The following is a 26,415-nucleotide window of genomic DNA, read 5'->3' as shown; positions in this document are numbered from 1 at the left end:
AGTCCACACATGTAGCGTATACCACCAATCCATGTAACATTCAGAATTTCTCCATTCATTACCATTCTCAAGTAAAGACTCATAAACACTATTGGTGGAGAATTGGCCATGTCTTTATCAACCCTGTAAACAATTAACAATAATAGAATTAGGCAAGGGGACATGTAGTATTAATCCCTTCTGCGGGATACTGTACTGGCTCCATAACCTTGAAACTGCACTGTACGTCAGGCAGGAGAAGGGGACATGTAAGAGGAGGAAAGAGCAGAAGAGGAAAACAAAGCTGAGGCTATCTGCTCTATCAGAAAGAAGGAGCATCAGGCATCGCCATGTTATATATATAAGGCCAGAGGCAAGAAGACAACCTTTACCTAGGTACTTCCCAAGCCTTTTTCATGAGACCTCATTTAGTATGGAAAAGGAAGCGTAGGTTTACGCAAGCTTACTGTAAGTAGTAATTAGCTCCTAGGCCAGCTAGGCAGAGAGCAGGTAAGATAGAAGCCCCCACCACACCTATAATTTATTAGCCTACCTCAAGTAGTGTCAGAAGTCCATGGAGCAAATCTAGAGGCTTACCAAATATGTTGACAATATCATTTTCCACGTTAATACAAATAAAATGTTATTGGTTGTAACGCCTCCATCTGTCCACATGGAATACATATTTACTTTAGCAGTCACCTTAAATGAAAGCATGTATGATAATGCATTCCTTCGGTTTAATCTCAATTTTGGACACCAGTATGATGGTGGCCTGTTTCTTTAAAATAAAAAAACTGTATTGTTTTTCATTTTCTTGATGAAATGTTATTAAGCTGTACATCAATTTTTATGCTAAATAACACAAATGGGTCTCATGTGACTTTACGTTAAGAATTTTGTTGGTCGTTTAGGTGTTATCCTGAAATGCGTAGTGTCTTATAGCTTTCTGGTATGCATAGAGTTAAATGGAATGTTTGCATATTGTCATATTTAGGTCTCCACTTAAAGCGTTGAATTTGTGGAATGGATGTCTGCTGGTGCATTGATTGGATAAACCCTAATTCTATGAACAGACAGAAGGATCTTCATTTTAATGATTGTGCAGATGGGACTCTGAGTTGCCGCAGCAGTAATTTCGGTGGTAATTAGGAAAACTGAGAAAATGCAGATGCACATAGGATTTTGATTGGAACTGGCATAGAAGAGAATGCCTTTCTATAAGACGAGATGGTTGAGAAAGGGCAAATTATTGCTGATAATTTATATGAATTATTTTATTAATATGCCATACATTGGCAAATATAATGTGTTCATGATTACATTATCAATGAAATATATATATATATAGGTTTAATTTTTGTTAACCCTGTCTCATGTATTATCCAGCATAGCAACATTTAGTTAAGGAGTTGATGGAGTAGCTGATACCAGTTTTAAAAAAAACGCTGCTGGAGGTAAGAAAGTACTCTGTACGCCCCCCCCTCCCTTTTTGAATTGGATAAAATACTTATATGGGTGATTTTACACTCTGATGATAAACTGTCATATTCAATTTTCAAGTAGTCTTTTTTTTTCCTTTATAGAACAGCCAAGTACGCTTCTTGCTGACCCTGCTTCATGGTAGGCACCCTCTCTGGAACTGTTTGATTTAGACAATTGCTTTAGCTGTTCATATGGGAGTCTCTGCCATTTGTTTGCATGAATTGGAGGAAACTAAATTACAAAATAGAAGAAGTTTTGAGGCTCTTTATTCTAGTTAAGTTGTGTGACATGTGCTTGCCTGGAAAATCTTAATATTTTAATCTGAATCTCTGGATTTTAACACTAATTTCCGTTTTTCAGATTCTTCTTGAAATAAATAAAGATATTGGAAAAAAAATGAGTGTTAGAGAAAATAACAAAGTTTGTGGCAGAAGAAGGAAAATAAAACAGCCGATTTTAACTGGTATCTGGAGGTCAGATATAGAATGTGAATTATAAGACACATCAGATGCTCATTGACTACTCACATTCTACTTTTTAGAATTGGTAGCTTTATTATGATTATTATGATTTATTGTTTTATATAGCGCCATCAAATTCCGTAGCGCTGCTTGTAGACTGTTCTTAATTATTTGTTGTTTATGCCTGTTCCCACTACTACTCCTACTACAGAAGCATCACTGTGATGCCTAAGCATGGCTGCACCAGGCATAAAAGTCGAGTAAATGTCGGATGCCACAGGCACAAATCCAAAAGCTTGTTGGTAAAATGACATAGAAAAACTTGCTGTCAGACAGTTCTGGGATCATGGCAGACAGCACAGGTTCCCAAAGTGTGGAGGCAAAGAAGTGTCAAAACCAACTATATAATACCAAGATTAAGCACCAAGAAGTCTAAGTGTAGGTAAGGGATGTCAAGCTAAACCTTATACTGAAATGTGGCACCAAACACACAAGTCTGGGTCTTGATAAACTTGGGTCACCGGAGGTGGTGTTATTTCTTGTGAGGACTCATTATGTCTAGATGCTAGATATATCCTGTGTAACGATGTGGTGAATCTTCATTTATTTGTCCATATTTGTCACTTGTTCATGCATAAGGCACTCCTTCATTGCTGTATTGAGTTATCCAATTAAATATGCATTTCATTTGAACAACCATAATTTGGTATTTACTTCTACTTGATAAATAGTGCAGAGAGATATAACATACATGATTTGTAGTAATGAATTCACTGGTGAATTGATCCAGTGCAAGCTCTCTCTTCAAGCTGCTTTGGCACAAGGAATGTAACACAGGAGTAAATGAAAAACGCTAATGGCACCTTTGTGGTCTTTAGTTGCCAATACTGTAATGGGATCATCAAGAGAAAGACTTTTGTCTATTAGTGTATAGGGAAACCAGAATACATATAATTACAAATTTCAGCACTTGTTTGATCACATTTATCATTTATGTGTTTAAATTACTTTGTTAAATGCTTAACTTAGCCAAAAACAGAACTTTAACAGAGGAACAGAATATACTTAATAGAAATATCTGTACTGTGTAATCTCTCATGTTGACCAAGGCAAAGATGTTGGATCAGGAGATAATTTACATCCAAACATGCTTCATGATACATATACCACTGTTTCTCTCCTCTATAGGGCCTACACTTGACTTGTAAAAAAGTGGATTAACCTAGCATTAGCCACAAAAAGGGGACCAAAATACTGGATATGTGATTTATCTGATTGCTTATTATTAGACTTTTTAAAAGACATAGAAAGGTCATTAAGGGTTTTGCATGAACCCTAGTACACAAAATCAGGGATAGGCACAGACATGGTTCATGGAGGACATTTTTTAAATCACTGGACACTATCATTTTTAACAATGCTAAAAAAAGTTCCATTAGGTTCAAATGTTTTAAAATGAATCATTCTATTCCCTTCAGACCTAAAAAAGAAACAATGGGTAGGTTGTAAAAATACACACATATACACTTGCCTGCCCATACACATACCTGCCCTTACACACACTAGCACATACTTGTCCTTACAGACACACTTACCCAGACATACACACTATGTCTTCTCTTTCCCTTTATTTGGTTCCTTTTCCACTAGGTTTTCCATTTCATTACATCTCATCCATTTCCCCCCATTTCTTTCATTTCTTCCTGGGTTCAATTCAATGTTTTTAAAATCCAGGCTAATAAACATTTAAGCAGAAGTAGAACAAAGATTGAAACCATACACTAGTAAGCTATCCAGCTCCTGGGGCGCACAGGTATGTAACATGCGCTAACTGCTCATCTATGTGAGGACGTATCAATTTAAAATCAAAGCAAGCAAGATCAACATCTGGGCAGCTGAAGGCAAAGTGAATTAAAACTTAGGTTCAATGAAGCTACACTAGATGTCAAAATGTGTCGAGATCCCCTTAATACAAATGCAAACCGCTAAAAGACAAATACTACTTTTACATAGAAATATATTTTCATCTTATGAGTAAGCGCTAGTCAGGCGCTAAGTGTGTTAAGCCTCTTAGTCTCCGTGTGTACTAGCACTGGCATATCAATAAAGATACCTACCCGCATCGGACCCTTGTGTGCGAGATCTTCTTTTGCATTTTAAATATATTTTCACCCTTTATCATTTTTCTGGGATGTTTGCCAGCAAGTTGCTACAATGTATCCCAAATAAAGCACAAGACTGCTTTCACCAATTATTGAAAATCACTTGTCAATGCTTCATGCTGGACTTCTGTTCCAAGAAATAGTAGTTATTTAGTTAGTTTAGGGTCCTTAATTTGTGCATACACAATAGGAGGACCATAGGCTGATGCAACATGGCGCCATTGCATTTTATGTGGTTGTGGAAATTTCTGGTTATTGGTTCCTGGCCTGCTGTCCACTCGAGGGCCTGGAATGGTTACCTGGACTTCCATCATGACAATTTTACCTACTTATGTTTTTACCTCTGCCCTACCTAGACCTTGTATGTCAATACATTATATTTGAATCCAGTCTGCTTTAGCCCCAGAAGCCCCCTAAGACCAGTCTGTTCCAACCAGTCCATCCCCTTCCAGTCTGGGAAGCTGCTCCTGATTGGTTGAAGTGTCCTTAGGAACAGTCCCTGAAGGTAAAAAGAGTGTTTGAGCATATACACACCTTGGGACTACACAAGAAAATTGTAAATCTAGTATATTTAAAAACACCTTATAGTGGAGGGAATGGGTATAATTTACGTATGTATGTATTGTTTATTCTAACTTCTCAAAAATATTGGACTGTAAAATTTATCACTGTTTTCATTGAAGTAATTTATTATTTTGAAATGTAAAGCAGAAAATATATATGACATGCCTCGAATACAACATTTATATAAATATAAATGCATATTTTTGTTTAATATGCACACACAAAGCTATCTTGCATTCCGCTTGATAAATTCTCACAAGCCTTGATATATCAATAAAACATCATAAAAGTCTGGATTTTGAATTTAAATTACAAATATGCATCACTGCACTAAAACATAATAAGAGTATAATCAATTAAGAATCTGTAAACCAAAACAATAACCTCCATCTTTATGCTTTCTAACTAATTTAAAAGCTATTATTGTATGCATACTCCTTGATATGCATGTTTGATTTTTTTCTACTGTTAATGACTGAAAATGAACATATTCCAAATCAGCCTTGTATAATGCAGTTCTACATTTTCTCATTCTACTAAATTACTTCTGACAGCATTATAATTCATACTAGACAAGTTAGCCTGAGCAGGTGGTCATAATTTTCAAGAAACAACGTGATTTCATATTATGCCTACAGGATTTTTGAAATAATGGTTAATTCAACCTCCACAATCACACAGGGATATATCCAAAAACCAAAAGTGTTCTTTAAAACTATAAGTTTGCAAACTTGTTAGAGCAGGTGGTATGCAACAACCAAAAAAACTATTTTCAGAATCAATGCAGGTCAGGTCAAATCAGGACACAGGTTTAAAGTATTTTTTGTGTCTTTATGATGTTTTTCGTATTAATATACTTGTGTGTGTACAGTATACATGTGTGTAGGTGTGAAGGTGTAGGCGAGAAACTTTTATGTGTATACCATGGGGCCAGCCATCTTTATTTTCTCCTCTTGGGATCTACAGGATTATTCTTTCCTATTAAGTGATCTTGAGACCATTGATCCGTTGCTATTTGTTGCTTAGGCAGCCTTTGTAAGAGTGTGGTAAAGAGAATGGAAATCAATTTAAAAACTTCTAAACTTTGTTTAGTATATTCTTTTCACACAGTGGTTTCTTTTTATATTATATTATAAAATCTGGTTTTGTTTACTGGGTTTTCCACATCCCTTGATTTTATAGGAATTGCATCGGAAAATATGTTTTAATGATCCCTTGTCTGGTTTTGTATATGATCATTTATTTCTCAGACACCCTCTCAATACTGCATGGTATGTTTCCCAATTATTCCCTGGATTTGCTTCTTGTGCCTTATTAATTTCAATTTTTTTTTATTTCTTCCGATATTAATTTTCTTTCCCCTGAAGCCTTAACAAAGATTCATTTAATCTCCAATTTATAAAAGGAGGCTTATAACACAAACCCTCCAAGTCTAGTAATATTGCTCTATGATCTGCCATATACATAGAACTAGGTTGGTATGAGCCACCCCATATATCAAATTTGAATCAACTGAAAAAATAGTCTATTCTTCACTATGTGCCATGGGAATTTCAATATAATATAAAAAATCCTTGATTCCTGGATGAGTTTCCTTGCAAATATATACCAGATTTAAATCTGCAAAAGCAATTGCACACATCCGTAATGGACATGTTTAAATGTCACCAATATTTTGGTTGGCTCCACTTCTAATGTATATAATAGTTCAAATTCAATTTGACTTTCTACACCTAAAGAGGCCCTACTAAGAGACGAAAAAGGTGTTATTTAAAATGTGTGTACATCACCGTATACTTTCTATTGTCTTTATACTGCTGGTGCCAACTTCAGCGGCAGAAGATGCATAGTCCTATTTTTTGATGTAGCCGGTTATTCTGTACTTGTATTTTTTAACAATTATTTTTAACTTTATTTTTGAAAGTAAAATTCTAGTCTTTTATTTTTGGCTGAAATTATAGATGCAACACCGGGCATTTGCCTGGAGTGCCAGATGGCCAGTCGTGGTCTGCCTGGGAACTCTTCAGGCTTCTCTTACTTTTATTACTTAGAGGGGGGAAAAAAATCATATCTTGTTAACTTTTATAATGCATTTTATGCTAATTTACTATGCACAAAAATGCGGGATACAAGAGTTGTTTTTCTTTCATAAACAAATCTAGGACCTTTTATACTTTACAATGCGTAATCGTATCTCCAAACATAAATATCTTATTTCAGCAGGTTGTTGAACTCCACGCCTCGAGGGATTCAAATAGTCTAAGATTTTGGATATAACATTTTTTTTTTTTCAAACAAAAATATACAAAGCTGCAGCTCTGTTTGCTGTACTTATGATAAAGTTTATCTTCTTTAAATACACAGACTCAGAGGAACCACAAAGAAAGTAACCTGAGTATTTTCTTTCTATAACAAAATCCTCTCCGTGTCCTTGCAATGTGTGGCCAAATGGCAAGCTGTTGCTGAATGGTAAAGTCTAAGATACCTTGGAAAAATAACCATACATATAAATTGTGGTCGCTACCACAAAACGCTGTGGACAAGTAAATGGGATCCCTTCTGCCAATGCAAGTTAATATATCCCAAGTACAATTGTGCAATTTTTGTTGAGCCTTTTGCATATGATATGAAATGTGTTTCTTTAAAAAGATGGAATGCAGCTTGATTCATAAAAATCTCATAATGGAATTAAATTTGATTGCGCACAGCTCTGACTTCATTAATAATTTCACTGATTGACAGTTTTTAAAATCCAAGAAGCAGATAATAATGAGCTCATGAGTACAATGAAACAGGAAAATCCATCATATTGAAATGTAAGATTGTTATGAATTTTGAAATAAGACTTAGCAACAGTCTTTTGTATATTTACAGTAATGATTATTATTCTCATTAGATTTCCTTTTAATCCAGTACTTCAACTTCATAAAAACAAGAGGTTTAAAACTCAACCACTAATCCAGTAAGATTACATTTAAGACTCTCTCAAAATATTAGAACAGTTCTGGCAGGGCTGGATGGTGGGGCACCCCTGACACTTTTACTATGCTCATGTAGCATGATGCTGGGCATATCCAGCTGGATCGGTAGTTTGTGTGAGTGAGTGAGTGCCAGTTGGCCACTCCAGGCATGAGTTATCTCTGTCAGGGCTGTCTAACTAATTGCTGAGAGGAGAAGTCTTCCTAGAGTTGTCAATGAAAAATCCAAGTCCTGGAACCCACTCCCTTTGAGTTGTCCATGTTTGTTGCATATTCTACCAGTGACATCATACAGATGAGAGAAGAACACTTTCCATAAACATTTAGACAACTGGCTTTAGTTAAGGAGGCCAACTGATGGTTCAAAGATGTTGAAGCTCTCATAACTGTACAGATTTGCATGTTTAAGGATGTATCGAGAGTTGATTACTTTACGTATGCTTAAGACTGATATGGCCAAAGAATATACTCAAGAGGGTATCATATACATGGACAGAGGGCAACATTGGTGGCTAACCCTGCCAAGCATACACGCCACGTTAGACACTAAGAAGTTCAGTGTCGAGGTGTGGAGAGTTTTATAAAGTTCATCAAGCCTCGATGAGATCCTTGCCATTGAAAACAAGTACATTTTGCTTGGGGCAAATTGTAGTGGCATAAATATGCTTGAATATGCCCATAGCCCAAATTCACTTAATGTTGTATACTCTAATTGCAACGGATTATTTAAAAAAAATAATTATTAAAATTAAAAAGAAATTGCAAAAAAAAATAAAAAAAAAATAAAAATATATATATATATATATATATATATAAAATGTAGATAGGGCAAAGGTGGCCACAAGTGGATCAGACAGCAAATTGTGTATTTTTGTGAATCAATTGATGGTTGAGTTGTTTTTGTGGATCAACGAGCGGTTCAGTTATTTTTATAGACCTGTTAGTAAGAATAAAGTAGACCCCTGTGTACACATGAGGACATCTTAAAAACGTACACTTTCCCATGGTGGTGATCTCCCGAATTGAATGTGGGAGCTAATTCACTTCATCATCAGATGCCTAAAGCCATTAATGCACTGTATTGAAATGCGATCATGTTGAAATAAGAATCTGAGCACAACATTAAAACATTAACCCTTTTCTCTCGGTTGTCAGCAATGTAACTGTATAATGCAACGGTATTGAATGGGGTACATTAAACAGATGGCAATAGCAAAAACCTGTGATAAAAAAGGAAATAAGGGATTCTAAGCGGCTCAGAGTTGCTTTTTCAGATATATATTTTATGGATAGCTAGAAAAATCCACAATTTCTCTCAAGTCTCTTATTTCAGGAGTTTATGCATTGAAGAATACTCAGAGTGAAATATAGTCCATTGCATTCAGGAAATGGAGAGATTTACTTATTTCCAACAATGTTAAACTATTACAGGGTTGTAATTGGGAATATTAGCTTACCCAACTAGGCAGTCCTCAGGCATTTCCTTTAGGTTTTTCATTGAAAAAAAGGAAAGAATGTTGCATTTAATAGCGACTATAGTAGACTCTATGAAATGAGGACATTTGTAATACTTAGTGCCTTCTTTTTTTCACTTTACAATGGAAACTTGCATCGTAAAGTCAAAATTACCCAGTGAAGTCAACTGTTCATGCAATATTGTTTATTTTAAATTATTGATATTAAATTTGGATTTAAAGGAAAAGTTGAAAGGAAAAAAAAATCATAAAAAATAAGGAATTATTACATTTTAGCATTTTGCATTTACTGTTTAGTCATACTCGGGTAAGGAGACATAAGTAAAGAAAAAAACATGTTTATAGCCAATTAATCATATTTATAGAATAATTCAAGCTCTTCCTGCAGCAAAATTGCACTGAGGTTGGCTAATCATAATTTATAAATCAAAGTACCCCAAGTTTGGTGAGTCCTATCGAATTATAGGTTATATTGCTTACCAAGGAGCTGAATCTGTGGGGCTGCATTGAATTTTAACCCATTAAGACTCTCATGCAATTTAAAGCCCTCTCTGGACACCATTAATGATTAGTAACAATTTAGTAGCATTAATAATAATAATAGTAAAATTAATACTATGCAGTCTCCTTGTTTGCTTTTATTTTTCACCTTCATTAGACACAATGAAGCGCTAACAGCATCCCTTACTTTATGACTTATCTATATTCCTTATAGTCTTATCATCTGTGTAATTGAGAGACTGTATAGTATGATATGTTAAGTACTTGTGATGGACTTCTGTCCTTTGCTATCTATTGCCTTAAACTATCCATAGCAGAATTTATTACCATCAGTGGGCATCGCTTACTAAGTATTTTTAGCACACCATTTATTTTAAAGGATGAGAAATGTTAGAACAAGAGGTCATAATCTAAAACTAGATGGTCAGAGATGTAATGCGTGGAAGTTGTACAGATAAGTGGAAATGGGAAAGTCTGATCCAGTAAAGGAATTAAAACATGCACGGGATAGCCATATTGCTACCCTGAATCAAGGTCTGATTACGGTTTCAGCAAGGGGACTGGATGGGCCAAATGGTTCTTTATCCGCCTCTAAATTCTACAAGTACTGCGGCAACCTGGTAATGTGTTTGCTTAAATCAAATTGGGTAACAAAATATACACTGTATTCTGTAAAAATGCCTGCAACAAATTTGAAACTAATCTCACATCTACGCACAGGTGTGAGACCCTGTAGGGGTCAACTAAAGACCAGAGAAAATAACCAGACTGACATCGTTTAGTTTTATTAACTCATCCATAATTAGCCCATAGCTTAGCCGGTGCCATATGGGCTAATGTAGCAGTGAAAATGACCCCCCATGTAGATGCCAGTCTGTCACAGTGGAGGAAGATTAGAATAAAACCAACACTATATCCTTAATATTTACACTTAGCGCTAATCCACAAAGCTCACGTTGCTACAGTGCAAATATGCCACAGGGTGGGTTAGTCTATAATGTATGGAAAGCAAGCTGAAAGAATCAATGCCAATAAATAGCAATAATCTTTTACATATTTTAATAATATTTACTTTGTCTCGTCACTTTTTGGTTTTCAGGTTTCAATCAAAAATGATTGTAGCTGTGTAAACAGGAGTTATGATTTCTTTGCTCACAGTGCCCATTGATGTGGCGCTGAGGTTTTTAATGTTCCAATGCTTCTGGATGCCAAATGACATGTTGTTTAATAATAAGCAGCATACAGAGCACTTTTCAAAATGCCACCAGTTGGAGCATCTGCTGTTATTAGGTAAAATGGTCAGAAGCTGTACGGCGCTTTGATTCTGCTTCTCACATCGCTTGCAGAGCAAGGAAAATACGCATTTTGTGTATGGATCTAATGTTTGTGGGCTGATGTTCCAGTTGCTTTAGTTAATTTTTCTTTTTATTACAGACATAATAAGGAAATCAGTTTATGGCATTTTAAATATCCTCTATAAAAAGCTATAGGAAGTGTTTGTTGATTTAGTTAAAACAAAAGGAAATCCATAGAAGTTGGTAAAGGGTCACCTTTCTGTAATAACTCATATAGTTATCACCTTCTTTTTGAAAAGTCTTAAGACTTGCCTAAGTATTCCACCCTCTTAAGAATCTTGAGAAGTTCCTGTATTTAAAAGAAATATAGGATTACTCATTCAGTTATGCAAATTTTCAGCCCTTGAGTACCAAAAGTAGAAATAGGTAATTTTGCAATCCATGTCAACTAAGGTCATCATATCAAACATTTTCCAAGGCATGTTGCTGACAAACACATTTAAAGTATTACACTGCAGTATGTAGAACTAGCCCTGTCCCTTCCATGGCTCCACCTCCTGTTCTTCACTTAGTTACCCTAGTCTGTTATATGATAGGGATGTGTGGAAGAGGCCATGTGCTCACCCTAACATCCGCTCTCAAATTGTTCCACAGAGACCAACTTCTGAATGTTTAGGTTTGCTGCACCTAGCCTGATTTGGGACTTTAGTTGCTTATAAAGTGTCATAGAGAAGTGGGAACCCTTTATTATCATATTCTCATGACTGTTATAATAAGATTGGTTGTGTTGCAGATAATGCATTGTCTCCAGGATTATACTATGAGTATGCACAATACGCATTCAGGTGTATCAAAGGGACAATCCAACCATCATATACCCTTTTGCGGATTCTACAGGAGATGTGTTGAGCCAAAATCCCTGCACCTGATATACTCACCTCCAGTCAGTTCCAGGGTAAACTTGGGTGAACACTGCATGCAGGTGTCTGTTCAGACCCCTATGCGCATATGTGGAAAGTCCTCCCATTGATTTCAATTAGAGAACTTTCCTGCTGCTGATTAACAGATAGCAAAAATAGTCAGAGAATGGAGGAAGAGGGCATCCTCTTCTAATTAGTGCTTTACTTTTACTTTATAATAGTAATGGAAAAATGCAGAGTATGCCAATTCACATATACTTGGCTGCAGCAGAGTCAACTTAACTTGTAAAAAGCAAGCAACATATGGATTAATTTACCTAAGAGTTAAGCTTGCTAGTTGAAACAAAGTTAGGTGAAATCAAAAGCCCTTGTAGGATCTTTTAGTGTCATTCAAAATCTCAGCCCATCCCATTGGGACCCACAAGGTGTCAACTGTAGAAACTGTAGAAACTGTTCGGCACCTAGCTCGACAGACCACTCATTGTGAATAGATCTAATTCTGTTGCTGCACCTCTACTGAAGCTAAAGTTCTCAAGTTCTCAGATGCTAATCCAATGGTATTACAGATGGAGAGGTTCTTTTAGAACTCTTTTAGTGCGCCCCTCCTTTGATACAAAGGTTATGGTGGTTACTATTTAGCACGATCCTCAATTTTCCCTAAAGATCTAAATATATATTTCTGAATCTAAACAAAGTGGTTGGACGACCATATTTACTCATTGCGCTCCTCTAACCCTTACCTTGATGGCTAAGAATAATAGGAGTTACCTCCTAATGATAGATCGAAAGCCCTATTAAGCCCACCCCTGCTGTGAAGGTTGTATCCTGAAAAAGTGATCATGTATTGCTAATTAAATGAGAAGTTTCTTCATGTGTCTGAAGATAGTTTCCTCCTGAGAGAGGCTTATGAAGCTACAGACATATGTCCAATACATTGTTGTGTATTTAGTCAAGTAACTTTTTTTTTTATAAAAAAAAAAAAAAAACCCAAGGCATATTTCATTATCCAACAAATTACACCCTGTCATTCATGGCTACTTCAAAATGCCTATGAATAAAATTGCTTCTGAGGAGATTTTGATGCCCCCCCCACCCAATCACAATTGTATTTTTATTTGGTAGTGCAATTTTACAAGCCCTAGAGGCACAGTGATTCCCCCCCCCCACATAACAAACTCTGATTTAGACAAAAATCAATCATTTAGGTGATCATAGCGCAACCACAAATATGTTACTTTTATATATGTTGCACAAAAATATTTAATTTAAACTACAAAAACCTAATATTTAAATAAGTTTGAGAAATAAGTTAAAATAGGCTCATTCCATCTCATCTCCAACCGTGTTTAAATTAAAATCAACACAAATTTCCCTTTAACATATTGCTGAATTCACAAGAATTCCAGTTTTCTTTAATTCTTTGACACACACTTATGAGATATCCCAACGTACAATATCCAGTGCCGGTGTATGTTCTTAATCATAAAACACTTATATGAATTGGGAACTTTGTTACTTAGTCACCATCACCTCTGTAAATTCTACTTGTATACATCGACAAAAATAAAGCACTATATTAATGATGGCCCGGGCCTTACTATAAGCAATACCTAGACAAATATTTACCTAAATAACTTTACTCTGAAAAAGCAAAATCTACTCGGGCTAAAGGGACCTTAGTGTTCACTGAATTTAATTTACCCAAACAAAGGTGTTTTGGGACGTAGTAGTGATAATTACTGTAATTGAGCAATACATCATACAAGGTGCAGTGCTATGTTTGGTTTATAAAACATGCAAATAGATCCCACAGCACGGAACAAATAACCTCGAATGATTATATACCCCCTACTGCTCAGAATTAGATTGCAAAATCCCTGGTGACGTTCGTGGCCTCAGAGTCCTCGGGTGATGGACTTTTCCGATTCCCTGGCATAATGCACCGGCATAATTTAAGAAGCCAATTTAGGTACTGCCTTTCTATAGAACTTTTTCATGTCAACTATTATGTGCAAGCAGTTCAGCAGGCTATAATTTGGCTAAACTATTAAAAAGAACGTATGATCATCTATTTCAGCCTTGTTTGAATAGTTCAAATAAATAGTCCAAACATTATAGTTCCTCAACTGTTCTTTTTATTCATTTCTGGATTTTGGCAAATATGAAGTTGAGTTTTGCATGAGATTAGATGGATGTATTCATCTGCCTAAGGTGGAAACTACCGTATTGGCTCGAATATAGGCCGCACTTTTTTCCCCCACTTTAAGTTTTTAAAGTGGGGGTGCGGCCTATATTCGGGCTCTAGCGCCCGACGCCCGGGACATGCAGTCCCGGGCGCCGGGCAGGCAGCGGGGTTAAGATACAGATCCCCCGCAGCGGTGCAGGGGACCTGCATCCTTCTCCCCGATACGCTCAGACAGCCTCCCCTGCCAGCACTTCCCACGGGGGGGGGTGCCGGCACGGGAGGTTATCTAAGCGTTTTACCTCTGCCCACCCCCGACTTACCGGAGCAGACTCCCGGGTGTCTTGCGGGGCCGGCGGGAGACATTTACGCAATACGCGCATGCAACTTCCGGTACCGGAAGTTGCATACGCGTATTGCGTAGATGTCCCTCGCCGGCCCCGCAAGACGCCCGGGAGTCTGCTCCGGTAAGTCGAGGAGGGGGGGCAGAGGAGGACAGCGGCAGCGGATCGCGGGGAGGGAGGACAGCGGCAGCGGATCGCGGGGAGGGAGGACAGCGGCAGCGGATCGCGGGGAGGGAGGACAGCGGCAGCGGATCGCGGGGAGGGAGGACAGCGGCAGCGGATCGCGGGGAGGGAGGACAGCGGCAGCGTATCGCGGGGAGGGAGGACAGCGGCAGCGTATCTCGGGGGGGGGACAGAGTGGCAGCATGTTTTTTTTGGTGCTTTTTTAAAGAAAAAAAACTTTTTCTTTAAAAAAGCACCAAACTTTTAGGGTGCGGCCTATATACGGGGGCGGCCTATATCCGAGCCAATACGGTATATCAAATTTGCAATTATCAGGCTAGTTAAAATATTTCATTTTATAACCCATAGATAAAAAGTAAGATTATATTATCAATTTTACTATTCATTATACAAGGGTGAACACAGTCACTTGCCATGGTTGGTTGGTATGGTTGGCATAATTAAGCTTGTGAATAAAGCGTTGTGTCTTTATATTGTGTATATATTCTCAGTATATATATATATATATATATATATATATATCTCAGTTTGGCCTTGGTCATGCTGTGAGTCTATAATCTAGTTCCCGTGAGGAAACAACTCTCCTTTCCATCATGTCTAATATGACTTAATGAAGAGCTGCTCGAACAGTAGCACCACTTGGTGTTAAGGAGGAGAAGGTCAAATGTTTTATGTTTTTTATATCATCGCTGGTACCTGTTGCCACAAGGATGCCTTAATTTTCCTGATCCCATAGGTGGGAGCTCTCTGGTCGAAGCCCTGTCTTTAGGTCAGTTTCATCTTCCTCCGAGCAGGGGAGCGGGCTGTCTGGGGCTAGCCTGACCTCTAAACATGTCTAGCGATGCCCACTTAGGAGACCACTCTCCCAGAAGAGAGAGAGAGACAGCTCTGAGACGTTCTCAGGTATGCTGATCCCTTCCAGAAACCCAATGATACTTTGTGACAAGGACTCTATAGGCTGATTCTGGATGATCAAAGAGAGAACCGGGATACTTACAAAGAAAAAAGAACATAACTTTACTATTTCACCTTTTATATTCATTAGTTAGACGATTTGGCTTTATGCACCTCCTGCTTATTAAGGTCAAATTAGCTGGTTTCACCAGTGACAAGTATTATTCAGCCATCTTTAATGAATTTATGAGAAGATTCCTCATTTAAGCCATGTGCCTAATTGCAGTATGGAAACATACTGATTTGTATAATGCTAAAGATTATCCCAGTCTGAGACTTCAAAAAAAAAAGTTAAATAGTGCAATACAACAACTTAATTACATATTGAGATGCATATACAATATCTGGCAGCAGTATGGTCTTTGGAAACATTGCATGATTGTACACGCATAGTAGAAATTAATCACCATTAGTCTTACACTACAACAGCTGCATGCGTCCTCTATAACAGACTGCACCTGCAAACTGTAGTCCCACTGCTGATATTTTCTGATTACAGTTGCAAATATATAAATGTAAATATGACAATACATGCTTCTGCCGAAATAATCCGTAGAATTAATTTATATAACTCAACTTAACATGTCTACGATATATATTTGTGTTCCATAGCCCAAGTCTTTTTCAATATCATCATAATATTTTATTCATAAAGCAATGAGAATTGGTAGACTATTAAGATCTGTAAAATATAGGGCGATATAATAGTAACAGGTGTCTAAAAAAAAAAGAAAGAAGACAAACAAAAAAGTAAGGACATGGTTTCTGCTACCAGAGAGTGGATACATTTTACAAAGAAACAGAGAAGCCACTTGGTTATATTTTGGATTCTAATGGCTCATAATTCAATTTATCTTGTAGATGTCGGTGTTGACAGGATGCATTTACTAGCTAGAGTATTGGTTGATCATTAAACAAAATTTTCTTCCCCAGCTCATGTGTAGTTTGAGACATAAGTTTGGAAATTGCAAGGCATGGGCCGTCACTGCCTTTTTTCAGTATAGTGATGTTGCCAGCATCAAATGTTTGAACACTGCATGGAGTAAAGTTCTATTGGTCATGGTGTTTGTGTTATGCTGGGTTGATAATAAATTACTTGTATAAAGGCTTTCTTCCTCAGACAACAGCCAGTGGCATATTGTTTGAACTGAAATGCATAGTTGGAGTCTCTCATATTTTATTTTTCACTTATCCAACTGCAGTAGTAGTTTTTGGCATCTACTCATCAAGAATGATCGTTTCAGCTACTCTGGAACAACTGCATTGTTCTATGTACGTATATAGGAAGGCACAAGTTCATCGTTTGAAGAAGTAATAAAGTCTAGCAATAAAGTCTAAACTTTATGTGATCTATCTTAGTGCTGGAGAATGTCAATAAAGTTGATATTATTGCAATTTTTTTGTCTACTGCGTAATTAAGGAAACAAAAAGACATTGGAAACCAGAATAACAGACACGAAGAAGCAGAAAAATATGCAAAGGAAACAAACATGGCAAATGGTGATCAGGATAACCTGATTATTGATGGGAAAGCAGTGTATGCAGAACTCTCAGTTCATCAAAGCCATACCCAGGAACTTCCCAGGGTGGGCTACCCAGAGCGCTACCTCTTCTGGGACAGTGGCTTGGCTATGAGTGGGGCTAGTCATGCATGGGGTGGCCTGTGCTAAGTGTACATGGGGCGAGGCTAGTTAAGTTAGTGGAAAGTGGGCATGATCAAACACCCGCTCCCGTGCCCAGAGAAAAAAAGGAAAGTGACCTGGAGAAGCTGAGCTTTTCCCAGAGATTTCAGGTCAAATCTAGAGTTTCCAGGTATAGTCACAGCCTTGCAGTTTAGATTGATTCGTTATGACATTATGCTAATGGATATTTATAGTGATACTTAACAAGATGTAATTATTAAAATGTGTAGAACTTTATGATGTTGCATGGCTAATGCTTTGAACATTTTTTCCCAGTGATGATATAATCACAGACATAATGTCCTTAAAATTGACTAAAACAATCACATTGTTTATACAATCAATGACTATCATATCTAAACAGGTGTGATATATAGCGCTCTACTAATGATTGTGTTCTGTGAACCACTTTTAGATTACAAAACTTAAAATGAAGTTTATTCAAGGCTTTCCACTGGGTAACAAAGAAGCAAATATCAAAAGTATGGAAATGTACTGTCCAGAATGAACGATGGTTTTCCAGATGAGATTACCATAAGTACTTTACAATAAGATGCCTCGCTTGAAAGCCCTTTCTATATAGCCCATATGTTAGAATGCACTCCAAATACCTCTTTACTACAGTTCTAACACAAAAATCTGGAAATAAAATAACACAGTAATGAAAATAACAGATCAATAAATAGTTTTGTCAGGTATAGACCTGTCCATTAAAATTACCAAACCTACGTAGACGTCAGGGAAAAATGTTAACACATTAAAAAAAACATACCTCTTACAGCTGTACTTTAAAACAGCAGGATTTTGTGTTGTAGAGGTGATGCTAAACTGGGATTACTCATGCTAACATTAAAAAACTATAACTTTTCTACCAATTTTGGATTAAATTTGCTCTGCTGTAGATTTTTAGACACTTAAACATTTTCTTTTAAAGTCCACCAATTCTCACACACATCATACACTGGAAGTATATAGCAAATACTGTCCTTGGCTGTTTTTTTTCTGTGCTTTAAAAAAGTCTTCATGGCTTTTTTTTTTTACCTAAACAGCTGTGTTTCATATTTTATGTATGATGATTTTTGTAGCCCCATCTGCTGTCTATTTCTGGAAGTGATTAGAAAAAGAAATGAAAAATTTAAACGTAAGACTGTTCCTAAGTCACACGCCTCGTCGTTTAATGTAACCTTTGCTGATGCTGAAATTTAGTTTTAAAGGGAAGATATTAAGAAGCACAAAGAAATATTCCACAAAGTACTAAATACTAACAGTGAATTCTAATCGTAGCTGCTTTATGTATTTTAAAATGTAATTTTTTGGGTTTTTTATTAAACACGCAAGAGCAAGCTACGGGCTGACTGTTACTGTAGGATGATGGATTGCTTTTGGATAACACCAATGAACTAATTGTGAGGCTTTCCACGGTATAATAAGGTGCACAAACGTTATCTGCAGTGTCAGCAATTCACTAATAAAAACAGTAATTTGTAATGTTGCTGAAAGATTCAATAATGATAAAAATAGGAATGAGAATGTTATATAAAAGTGTAAATTCTTCCATTTCTTGTGTGGGATATGGGACCTTTTCTGTATATTGGAGACTCCCCAGATGTTAAAAAAAATGACAGACGTAGGTAGCTGCCTGTTCAATTTTAAAGCAACTGGATGAAATCTGAACATTGTGACCCTTGTGGCAAAGTTAGCATGGGCAGGTATAATTCTCTTGTCCCTTGCATATATTCTGTATTCCCCCATCTTTTATCTCTAATCATTGAGCATGTTGCTCCAGCCAGTTGGTAAACACGTACTCCCTGTTGCATGAACACAAATGCCAACTTATGGTCTGGCCATTAAGTGGGTCTGAAAAGTAGATGTTGCTTCTTCCAAGAGACTAAACATACACTCAACATGATGTCATAAGTCTCAGTTCTACAGGTTTGGGGACCCAAGGTCTCTTTTAGTAAAGGTTTTAATACAAAGTGAACTTCTCTGCAGTTTCTTAAAGGTACATTTAAAATCGTAAAGTTTTAAGGAGTGATTGCGTAACATGAGTTTTATTAGTCAAAATACTACAGGTAAAACAGACAACCGAGGAAGAAATATTTAAGTTCCTGGTGATATAATATATATTTATAGCAAATTAAACATATTTTCGGACCGTGTGATCTCTAATAATTTATACGATTTTTTATTACTTAAAAAAAAAAGTTTTTAAAAGCAATTAATCAATTAAACATACAATTTACCCCAGAGGTATATGTGATTAATTACATGTAAAAAAAAAGTTGGTAAAATATAGAATTCTTTCAGATTTTGGCAGAACGTAGGCAAATTAATTTGGACACTGCTACTAACCTATAAATTCGCTGTTCCTAGTAATTGTCAAGTTAATCTTACATGATGAAAAAAAAATAATATATTCTTACCGCAAATTTGCCAAGAAAAAGACATAATATGTTTTCTTTATTACTCAAGTGGAAAGTGAATATACATTTTTGGCATACTACCCTTTTAATGTTACTGCGATTTTACAAAACATTTACAGGTGTTATGTTCAGTATTAAGGAATTATCATTAAAAAAAAATATTTCCAGATGTTGAAATCACAAGTTTTTATAATTATCATATTACTTAGAAGCATGCATACAGCTAAAAGTTGACCACCTGATTCATATTTTGAATCATTTTATAGAAGACTTTTCCAAAATTAAAAAAATAAGGGAAAGCTCTTTGTACAAAAGTTTTCAATCAGTAGTCAATACTACATCTTGCTAATAAATTAGGCTGGCCAAATTCTGCTTGTGGTCTATTTACTTTGGCCAGAGAAGAGGAAACTGACCCAGAGACCATAGGAAGCAGGGCTTCAGTAGCCAAGTCGCCACAGGTGCGTTTTTTATGTTTTTTTCCCTACATTTCTGGTATTACAAAGCCTTATATGGCCAAAACAAATTATGTTTCAACATAATTTTGCAAAAATAATGTTAAATGTCCTGGGTCATTCCATGTACATTTCTACATGTCTCAATAACCTCACATGTAGAATGCAAATCATATGAAGCTATTGGAAAAGTGCTGTGGTTAGATGTTTTTTTTTTTTATGTATAATACTGAAATCATATGCAACACTTATACACACGAGTATGCATTACTTAGGTATTACTTTTGAAATACATATTGCCATAAATATAGTAAATCCCAATTGAATCCAATTAAGTTTAAATGGTAAAATAGTTTTTATTAGAACAGATTATATTAAATATACACTATATTAAATTATTGTCTGTAATTATTGTTTTTACCATATATATATGTTGAGGTAGGCTAGCGGTAGGGGTAACTGCTAATACATGCGTCATGATTGCTAATTATTCTTTTATTAAATAGTTTAATTGCGAAGAGTTCTACTTTATACGTAGTCTTGTTCGTAGATTTAGTCATTTGTTATAAATACTTAAAATTACCCCACAATTCTGAGTTGGCTGAATTCCCGGACTGTTACTATAGCAACAATAAGCAGGATGTGACTAATTAGCTAATTGGATAAAATCAGGTTGACTATAGAAAATTCAGACATCTATGTCAAAGTTAAACCATAGGCATCCCAGGGTAGATTACGCACAACAACCCAAAAACTATAAAATATAAGGGAAAAAGAAGATGATTATGGAACCCACAATGGCAGGTGCATATTTCAGTATAGAGAAAAACAACAGTTTGACCCACACCTTGCCTTTCCATACATGAATTGCATTATATTTGCTATTTCAACAATATTCCAATATTAAAATAAAATTAATATAAAAGCTGACAGTGAGGCAAGTAGAGGGCTACAGTGTGGTGAGGAACGACACAAGGGAGCCGCATTGCACTGAAGGCTCAGAGCTCACTAGTCTCTCTCACTATTCCACCACTGTCTGTGCATCCACGCCTTCCATCCAGAAAGACATGCAGTGGTTTGAAGGTACAAAGGGTCTAAGAGAAAGGCCAGTAACAATCTTCAATGACAGTATCTTCCCAAACCATCTTTCCACTACTGCAAATGGTGGAACGTTAATCCAAAATCCAAATGAGCAAGCAATAGTTATTATTTTTATATTTTTCAATTGGAAACAATCTGAAGTATGTCACATCTATGGGTTCAGTAAAAATAATATTACGTACATTTTCTAAATAGCCCTATTATCAATCAAGCCGTATTTTGACATTTCAGCTACCTTGGAAGGTCATTAATACATATGTGACATGAGGGCCACCTATGTTTGTTACAATTGATGTTTCATACACAATTTTCACCAAGGTTAAATGTTCTTTTCAAAAGTCATCTTATTAAAGAGAGTAGAAGAAAGGATGCTGTGGACGGTGTTACTATATTTATATTTATATACAATCGGCTTTGAACCTCTCATGTCAAAATGAGGACATGTCAGCACTTCACAGAGGCGACTGATTCTGTTTTCTTACTTAGAATATTAAAGCAGTGGTATTTTTAACACAACACATCTACAATGCTTGATCAGTGATAAAATATAATAGTTTAATATCCTAAATAATTGATTCAATTCTAAGATTTTTTCATACACCAGACCTCATTGAGGCCATCAAGGTATTGTACACTTCCAGTGGTTTACCTGGTTGTACAGGGACCACTGTGTAAAGTATGTCTTGAAAAGGTTACACAAAGAAGCTGGTCATATCATGAAAGCATTTTTTGCACTTTGTTACAAACCAAACAGCTATTTCTTGAACTATTACTAATGCTTGAAAAGTACCAGTAGTGGCAACACCATTAGTGGTTTCTCCTCAGTCAACTTGTCAGCTTTCATAACTCCCCATCGTAATAGTAGTATAAAAAATGGTTTGCAACCAATTAAAATGTCCAGAGATAAATTGTATATATAGCATTACTTAAAATATTTATATTGATTTATAACATCCCTTAGTAATCCCAATAATGCTTTACTCGTACTAATAGGATTGGTATGGGTCACCAGCAGAAAAATATTTTGTAGACATTATAGTAAATAAAGTATAATGAACCAAGTCTATTTATTTGTCGTACTTCAAATTCCTAAGAACGTTTTCTTTACATGCATGCAGCGTTGATTAAAAAGAAAAGGTACTCTACGAGACAAGTGAATTAAGCAATATATTGTATCTGCAACTGGCAGCTTACATGAAGTTAAAAAAAACAGCGGTGTGCTGCCCAACGGAGACCTTCAATCGACAATTATTTCTGTGTATAGCACAAAGAGATAGACAAAGACATATAGCAGAGAGAAAATGAAAATAAGGAGGAACAGAAAGAAGCAGAAGAATGTGTTTTACTTTGCAAATGTCAATCTGATGGGATTTGCCCTTTTTAATATTTGGAAGATTGCTTTATGGTCTTGTTGACCTGCTATTAGTAAAAGCTTAGCTCTCGACGAAGGTAATTAAATTATAAAATCACAGCAGAGATCTTTAAACCTCTCATAAAGCAAAAATTAAAAAAAAAAAAAAAGAATAAAAGTCTTGAAGGCCTCTGTTCATGGAATATTGTTCCCTTATGTTAATTATATTTAAAAAGGAGAGAACTATTTTGGTATCATTATACCCTTCGAAAAAGTACTTCCCAGTTTATCATACCTGTCAACCTTAGTGCATCACAGGCTAATACTTTATTAAGAAAAGAATCATTAGGGAACTGGTGATCCCATTTAAGTACATTGGATAGAATGTTAGACTAATTAAAAAGCATATTTTTACATTATTAATTTTGGGGTTTCACACTTAATGAATGTGAAATGACAGCCCTAGTATTTTTACATGTATGTTTTCCGAGCTGTTCTTCATCGTAAGCTTAGCATGGATAATTCCTACATATATTATGCATGGGAGGTGTGCTGGAACGCAAAATAGTATTCTATTTTAATTTTTTTTTTTTTTTCTGGAAATAACAGCAAAGTATTATAACGTTACACATTCCAGATTCTAATAATTTAAAACAAGAGTGCTTAAATAGACCCCTTTCCACACAAATTGCCATAAAAGTATTTTAGATGGGTTATAAAATATGGTTTTTAAATGATATTATGATTTGCAAACACTAAAAATATAATTGCAGAGGAGTTAAAAGAAAAAAAAAAAAAAAAAGGCATCTAATCTTTATTGCGTAAGACAATGTGATAAAAAATATTTTACAGGCAAAAGCTAATTTTGCGTCTGGAAAACTATGGAAACTGATGAGAGAAATCTCATTAGAAACCGAGCTATTTTTAATATTCTTCGAAGAAAAAAAGCAAAGCATTTTCCTCAATTCTCATTATTTATTAAATTAGGCAATTGTGCAAATGCCTTCCCAATCTATTTAAATAAGAACATAAAATACGAGAGGGATACAATTAGGTAAGCACATTAGTATTAATTCCAACATTTATATTCGAAATGACTTAAGATAATGTCGTAAAGGTATGTTTGCATATATAAATGAAGTGGTACATTTGTCATTGTTCGCTACAGTACGTTTTATAAGTCTTGAAACTTTTTTTGGCGTGCTGTGTAAAAGTATGCACTGTACCCAGCACATAGTATAATTTATTGCAGGAATATACTAATAAAATACGCAGAAAACCTTTTCTTTCCAAATGTGCTTACAATTACCTCTCTGTTTTTTTTATTGTCTTTTTTTTTTTTTTTTCACATACCACAAAAGTCACACTAGAGGCAGAGTTTAACTGCCGAGGCTTTCCCCCATGTAAATATTGGGAAATTACATTTGTACAAACTGCAGGGCTTTTGTAAATGGTGGCTGGAGTGAATCCAACACAAATTAATCAGGATAAAGTTGCTCTATGTTGAACATGACCGTAGTTTATTTTCTTAAGGTATTAATTTGTCATCAGCTTCCCTGCTTCACTGTGACTCATTTAGATAGCATCAGTGGAAAGATAGTGAAACAGGCTTTTATTTGCTGTAGTTTATGTGGTTTCAAAAATTATAAGGGACACTGAAGGCAATCAGGCTTCTATTAATATGTTATTTTTGCTTTTATTACAGTAACTGTATAATAACATAACAATGAGGTTAAATTGATTTTGAAATTTACCAAACACACACATGCACACGCACACACACATACATACATACCGTACATACACAGAAAAGAATTCTACATGTTCAAGAAACTGAGTTTATAGCATCATGCAAGCCTGTATACACCTTTTTCTTTGGACTAGTTCAACATTTTGCGGTCATACAAGATCTATGCTGTTTAATTTCTTACGCCAGGCTTTGGAAAGATTTAACACTTTATGATCTGTTTACTGACATGAATTCTGGAATCTGCTCAAAAACGTGGGCAAACGTCTGAAACTATATATATATATATATATTTTTTTTTTTTCCTGTAATAACTGGTGCAGTACAACTTTTTAATATATATATATATATATATATTTTAATATCATTATATATATATATATATTTTTTAAATAGCGTTATTGATGTTACCACTGATTGAAAAGGTTTAGAATCTTACACTTTAAAGTGTTAACCATGTGGTATTATTGGGTTAAAGAATTACTAAATGTGTAATGATATAACGTTAAATAAAATATTTTTGTTTTGTTGTGTCTACATGTTAAACCCTGTGTAAATAGTCTATTTTCCCAGGAGCAAGCATTGGATCTAAGGTCTGTGACCAGTTTTCTTTGACTTTTTTTTAGCTACAAACACAATTAACACTTAAGCTTTTAAAGCAGCCTTTTAATTTCTATAAATAAATTCCTTATATATATATATATATAAATATATATATAAATATATATATAATATTATATATTGTATATTTCTTATTGCTTATTTCTCTTTTATTGTCATATATTTTTTAAGAAAAAACATTTTCATTTAATTGCAAAAATACATTTATTCTATTGTATTTAAAAAAATTATACTATTAGCTTTTTTGTTATATGTATGTGTATATATATATATATATATATATATGTGTATGTATATATATATATATATATATATATATATATATATATATATATATATATATATGTGTGTGTGTGTGTGTGTGTGTGTGTGTGTGTGAAGAAAAAGATCTGTACATGCATTATGTTTCAGAACTAACAGAATATAAGATACGAACAGTGGATCCGTCCTGCATTTGTTTGATTGAAATGCTGCGCGCTTGTAGTCTCTTTCTCTCTTTCTTTTTCTAGATTTTATTGGCATGCATCAGCAAATATTATTGACACTGTCCTTGTTTTATTAGTATATATTTACCTTGCTCAGTGTTTTATTATTCCAGATTTCAGTTGCTGCCAAGTATTAATCAATATATTATGCTGCTCAGTTGGGCAAATTGTACAAAACACAGTGCCCCTAGGGTTAATACAGTCAAGAAGCAGGAAAGTGTTTTAGACATGTACACAACATGTGGTTTACTATTATCATTAAATGAGGTGAACTGGGACTCAATACATATGGATTTTGAATTGCATAAATTTTGATTGATATCATTTGAAGGCTAAGACCCTGAAAGGCTACATTTTGTGAAAGACGATACACAGGCTAGCTATTACCACATACAATAATAAAAAAAATACAATGAGAAAGGCAGCTGGCTTTTAAATAGTTGAAGCATAGCATCAATGCTTATTTTGAATAATAGAAAAAAAGACGTAAAGAATATTAACCTCTACTTGACAATAAATGTGGTGCAAAAATAGAACTAAACCCAAGAGGAAGGCCCCTCCTTTTCAGAACAGTAGCCGATAGAAAACGATACATATTCCATTCTCACTTTTTTTTCTTTCATTCTATGACTATTTTACTATTTTACTCTTTTTTTTTTTTTTTTTTGCAATTACAACATTTTAAGCAAGGAGCAGCATATTCAGCTTTTTTTTTTTTTTTCAAATCTGGAAACACTTGAGTGGGGAGAGAAACATCCTGAGACAGGCGACAGGCAAGCTTTGACACCAGGTTGGACTTTGGAGGCTGATGTCTTGAGCCAGGAAGTGTCTGCAGCAGAGGTCAAGACATCAGGGACCTGGAATAAAGGCAAATGAGTGCAGAACTTTCCATCCAGTGTCAAAACGAACGGTTGTTTTCATGGGAAATTTGCAAAAAAAAACAAAAAAAAAAAACTCATGCGCATTAAACATTTACCAAAAACGGAAGACTGAAGGCTTTCCTTGAACTGTTACATTTTTAATTATTTACTGGTTTGCAAAGCTTTAAAAAATATGGGCATCAGAGGATG

The sequence above is a fragment of the Spea bombifrons genome, chromosome 11, assembly GCF_027358695.1.
Source record: "Spea bombifrons isolate aSpeBom1 chromosome 11, aSpeBom1.2.pri, whole genome shotgun sequence".
In the NCBI taxonomy this organism is placed as follows: domain Eukaryota; kingdom Metazoa; phylum Chordata; class Amphibia; order Anura; family Pelobatidae; genus Spea; species Spea bombifrons.
Note: the sequence above shows the minus strand (reverse complement) of the source record.